Source organism: Mauremys reevesii, linkage group 1 (genome assembly GCF_016161935.1).
Source record: "Mauremys reevesii isolate NIE-2019 linkage group 1, ASM1616193v1, whole genome shotgun sequence".
Taxonomy (NCBI): domain Eukaryota; kingdom Metazoa; phylum Chordata; order Testudines; family Geoemydidae; genus Mauremys; species Mauremys reevesii.
Window position 1 is genome coordinate 323,247,005 of NC_052623.1, and position 6,237 is coordinate 323,253,241.

The following is a 6,237-nucleotide window of genomic DNA, read 5'->3' on the forward strand; positions in this document are numbered from 1 at the left end:
AAGCTTATTAAAGCTTTCTATGTTTACTGATGTCAAGTACATTTCTTAAAATATCCAGTTAATTTGTCCCTCTCATGGTCTCATAGGTATACATGCCCTCTTAACTTCACTGTCTCTGAAATTGTATCACCATAAAAGCTATCTAAGTACTGTATATAATGGATGTGTACACATACAAAAATTAGAGATGGTGGTAGTATTGATGCTAAAGTACAGTGGTTCATCCTTGGATCAGAATGTCAACAAATGAAGCACATTACTTCAATTTTTGGAAGGGAAATATCTTACCTGATTATTATTTTTTTGCATACAAATTTCTCCTTAAGCCCCATTTACTTTGCCTTGATTTAATTCACTGTTAAGTAAGGTTCTGTCTGCTCCCACCTCACATACAATAGTTTTTAGGTGCTTCTGGACAAAGAGCTCTCCTAAACAAGTGTCAGATTTTGCTCCCGGTTATACCAATGTAAATCTGAAGTAACTGCATTAAACTCTGTGGAGTTAATCCAGATGTATACTGGTGTAACTAAATGCAGAATTTATAGCGTAAGTATTTTGTAATGTTAGTTGTAACTATGGTGCTCTTATTCCATATATAAGTAATAAAAAAGACAATATATGGAATGATAGATTATCAATTATATAAAATTGTATTAGCATTTTTATAGTAGTAGTTTGCCTAATTTTTCATGAAATATTACAGATATTGCAATTGTGCAGGTAGATATCCTAAAACTGACATAAGAAAAAGACATAACCAAACAAAAATGTGATCACTACATGAAAAATTATGGTGTGAAATATTGTAGTTTTGGCAATGAAAACCTGATAAAGTTGCTTGTAGTATCATGTGCTTGCAACATAGAACCATCAATCAGTGCAAGTTCACTCAAAACTGGGCAAAGATTTGTGAATTTTACAGGATCTGATTCAATGTCCATTAAAGTCAATGGAAAGACTCCCGTTGACCTCACTGGGCATAAAATCAATGAACCTGGACTGAGTAACTAGTTTTGTAACTAAACTCAAAGCCAGGCAAGTTATCAATGGCAATGAAAGTATAATTGCAGCTTTAATCAATACCCGTCCTCTTCCCAGGGGCGGCTCTAGACATTTCGCTGCCCCAAGCAGGGCGGCATGCCGCGGGGGGCGCTCTGCCGGTCGCCGGTTCCGCGGCTCCGGTGGACCTCCCGCTGGTGTGCCTGCGGAGGGTCCGCTGGTCCTGTGGCTCCACCGAAGCCGCGCGGCTCCACCGGACCCTCCGCAGGGATGCCTGCGGGAGGTCCACCGGAGCTGCCTGCCGCCCTCCTGGCAACCGGCAGAGCGCCCCCCGCGGCATGCCGCCCCAAGCACGCGCTTGGTCTGCTGGGGTCTGGAGCCGCCCCTGCCTCTTCCAGAGGAAAACAGTCAGTATGATTCTTTTAAGTTGCTACTGATAAACGTGAATGGTGAGCAGAGGCAGAGTTCAGCTATTATTCCATTTCCTTCTGAGATCCAAAACAAACCTGATCATTAAAAGAGATTGTCATTTCTGTAATCTTATATCGTTTTAAATAACGATATGTTGCATAAGGTTATTTATACCTGAGCATGCTTTTGTTTCTATTGTTTATATTTTTGGATGCCGTGTTTTATTTTCCTGCCCTTTCCCAGAAATTGAATCCAAATGAGGGAATAAAATTGACACTTTTAAAAAGAAAGTGAACTTTTTATTTCACATACCCTATGGCCTGTCGACATTGTTAATTTCTTGCATGTTGTTGTTCTACTATATATCAGGCAGGAGTGTGATTGCAACTGGCAAAACTGATTTTCAATGCCATATTTTATTTATCTACTTGATTTGACTACCCAACTGACTTAAATCAAGACATGCCATCACACTTGGTCTTATTAAATTATAGCTATTAATTATTGTTTGTATTGGCATATATGTGTAATATGTGATCACATAATAATACTGAATGATATATTGTCTATTAGATTACATTAGATTTTCTATAGTAGTTTCCTAATTTTTCCTGAAATATTTCATGTATTGCTCCTATTAATTATATTACACACATAGCTGGTGGTGTTTTTCTGACACCATTTATTTGTTTGGATTTATAATATAAACCTTTAAATCAGTTCTCATTCTGTGGATCTGTCGCAATCATATCTGCAGAAATAAAATCTGAATAAGATTAGGGATGTGATCTAGTCCTGACTTTGTTTATTGCAGACTGCGATCACTTTAAGATTGGCCCATCATTTGGACTAGGAACTGGACTTGGGCTGGTTATCGTATTGCCAGCCTTGGGGAATGAGAATTCAATGGAATCCTTTTCAATAATATTATAAAAAAGGGGCTTTGAAGTTGCTAGTGTTTAAATCTGTTAGCCTTATAAAATAGCTATGTAACTTGTTTTGTCACCCCTTCCCGAACAATTTGTCATGTAATTCCATGGTAATTAAACTTGTCTTTCTGATCCAGTTCATCCACTCAACCCACAGTTTATAAATTCCTCTGGTGCTGTTGCTGAATATTTGGATAGCTTTGTATTGGGTTCAGAGGTTGACTTTTGCCACTGGTGAAGGCTTCAGTTCCTAATAACTAGTCCTGCCTGTTGAGAAGTAATGACATTCCCTAATCTTCTAAGATGATTTGAAGGGAAAAAGGTAACAAAGTATGGGATTTCCTTATCTGGGTATTTTGAACTCTGCTTAACTTCTATAACTTCATGTGACTAGATGTGGAGGAAAAGATTCTCTTTAGTAACCATTTGTAAGGGCTTGTGTCGTCCCTGGATCCCTATGAGCAACATGGTGTTGCTCTGTGCTGCTTCCTGCTGCAGTTTGAGTGGGGTTATGACTTTCATTGCCCATCTTCAATTATCAACATTGGCAATGGTGGCCGTGGTACCTCCCTGTGAAGACCTCAGAGAGAATAATAGACTTTTCTGAAGTTGCTAAACAGAATGAGCAGGCCTAATGTCAGAGTCTTTAGGTAAAATGATACACATTTATGAGTGAATCTTTACATTAGTTTAACCAGGGCTTATATTAGTTTAGCTTGCACCTAAAATTACAAGAGGAAGTGGAAGATTTCATAATCAGATAGCATCTTGCTTCTTTATTTTTCTATTTCTCTATTTGCTTTGGCTGCATAGCGAGCATTTGTTGTCTCTCTTGTACTAACTTTGTTAGGGCAGTGATTTCCTATATCTACTGTTGGACCTCAGTATCTTGTCACTGTTCAAGATTACATCTATGATCTGGGTTGATGAGAAGAATCTCTGTCTCAGACCTTGTTGATTCCCAATAATTTCTGAAGGCATTCAGTATATTATTGCAGAATTTTAGCCCATCATAGCCCATGTGATACTAATACTCCCATTATACATGTCCCAATGCATCAGTCATTTTCCATGCTGACCAAAGGCTTACACAAATACATTTTTCCCAATTTCCCCACAGTATACTAGCATTAGAAAAGCCAAGAAAGAGGTGCCAGAAGAACATTTAAATTCTTTGATGTTTTGTCAGGATGACTGTTTCCTTCTTCATTGTGAGACTGATTTAGATCCCAATCTTGCATACACAAAGCATGTACATAAATGTTTGCAGAATCAGGATCATATTTTGGGATCTAAGAAAGTGGTGTTAAACATAAGAAAGCCAAAGGACTTCCAAAGATACTGTAGGGTAAATTCAGTTATTGTTTCTGATAGTATTTAAACACTGTTAAATTAACTAACTAAAATTAAATAAATATCAGAATTTATCCTGCCACAACTTTGAAAGATCCTAGTTGATCCCACTCTTTCCTATGTTTCGGTCTATTTCCTGTGACTCAAATTATGGTCTTGATACTACAATTGAATCTGCCATTATGAACTCCAGTGCTTGTGTGCAATCCATTATGTCAACAGAACAATCTTCTTGCTGACTAATATCGGCAAAATTACATCTCTTGCTAGAAGACATAAATGGAATTCTGTTTATTGAGCTATTGAAACATGACAGGAACTTCTAAAATACTTTTGAGAATGTATATTGTATAGATGGAGAAACATATGATAGTAACAGACTCTTCCTACATAGTATCAGAGGGGTAGCCATGTTAGTCTGGATCTGTAAAAGCAGCAAAGAGTCTTGTGGCACCTTATAGACTAATAGACGTTTTGGAGCATGAGCTTTCGTGGGTGCATCCAATGAAGTGGGTATTCACCCACGAAAGCTCATGCTCCAAAACGTCTGTTAGTCTATAAGGTGCCACAAGACTCTTTGCTGCTCTTCCTACATAATAAATATTCATTTTGCTTAGATTTTAGAAGTAAAGAGCACCATTTTCACAAATCTTTGCATAAGTATCTGTAAGCCATTTGCAAATTATGCAGATTATTCATGTAATATCATATCAGAACTGTGGTAATAATGATGACAAATATTGTATTCTCCTCTCCATGAAAATACAAAACTCTTATTAGCATTCAGTGGTCATTATATCGAAAGGAAAAATATTTCCCCAGGTTTTAAATCTCCATCCTTCTGTCACAAAAGGGGGAAAAAAATCCCCAAGTATTACACATGATGATGGATTATCCTTTTAAACATGTTTTGTTAAAGGCAGAGAATCAACTTAGAAAGAATAATTCAAATGTTCTGTTAAAATTTCTCATGTTTTCCATATCCAAACCTAATAGCATCTGTTGTATTGTTTTCATTACTTTTTTAAATGTCATCCAAGATGATTGCCACCTTCCTTCTATAATCAACAAAAAATAACCCTATCTTGGCAATTTAAAAAAATCAAGATGTGATAGTAGGACAACAAGCTAATGTGTCCTACTTTAAATTTAAAAATATTGTAATAATTCAGGAATTGCATATAACATGAATATGTTTTTAGTATCTACATTTAGGGAGAACACATGGCTGGGGAAATGCCAAAATACAATAGAACAGACATGGTCTTATTACTAAGGATAGAAACCCCAGGAAAGTTGTTCAGGGGAAGTCTACAGGCCCAGCTCTGTGCTGTCCCACACCATGAGAAGATACTGGAGAGGATCTCTGAATGGGTTAGAGTAGTGGTGTAGACACGGTCCATAAATTTAGCGAGCACCATGGGCTGCTCCTGCAATCTATTGGATGTAGTAAGAGTTGCAAACCAGCCGCACTTGGGCTGCACCATGTTCTGCTTCTGGACTGTACTGAGAATTCTTATCTTTTCTGCTCTGATGTAAGTCCCCCTCCCCAGCTCATTCACTCTGACTTTGTACGGGGAACAAGAATATCACCCACATTGAATTGTTGCTTCATAGCATTGAGTCTCATCCTTGACAAACATCATCTGCCACAGATCTCTAGTCTACTGTTTTTGCATAAATATAAAATTGAAATTAGCTAGTCAGAGAACATTTTGCTTGGTAGTATTTCCTGTGTTCACTGAAGGAAAAAAGAAAAAATTCAATTTTTATAAGTGTCATTGGAGGGAAGACAATGAGCATTGTAAATCACTAACTAAACTATTTTTAGGAAGTGGAATTCTAGTTTTCCTTGGTATATAATCAATACTTAACCTGAACTCCTTATTGTGAATTGCTTAGGAGAAAATCATTCTAGTCATGCCAATATTCTTTACTGTATCCCATTGTCTCAAAGCTCTCGCCTGCTCAGCTCAGCAAGGCCTACTCATTTGAATCTCCAGCTGAGGAAATGGGGAAGATCAGGGGCTGTTAATCTAACAGGTACGGCTGTGCACTAGCTGTTGAGGAGTGGACAGGGTGTGAGAAAAGCCTTCTCTCTGGTACTCTACTTGCTGGTCAAAACATGGGGGGAGAGTAAGCATTCCCCCACACCATACCTGTGTGTTCAAAGTAATCTGATCGGTATAATCAAATTTCTGTGATGATCTTTGGGGAAGATCACTGGTATAGATATTAAACAGGACTTATCCCCATGGTAGGTCATGTTTGAGAGTACATGGCCTGCTAACCTGGTCACCAAGGAAAACAGAAAACCTACATTTCATCAGGACTTCTCAGAAGAATTTTTTCACTGCATTGCATGGGATAATTTTTCTGGCTTTCAGGATGAGGCTATTCCTCCAGATGGTGTTATGAGCAACTTTCTTAGACTTTCCTGCTGCCTCACTCTGAAGGTTTTCACTGGAATCCCACCTCTGTGTGTGACATCAGGGCTAATATTTGGTTCAGCGTGGCTGCACCTTGGTCAGAAATCCTTTTGTTC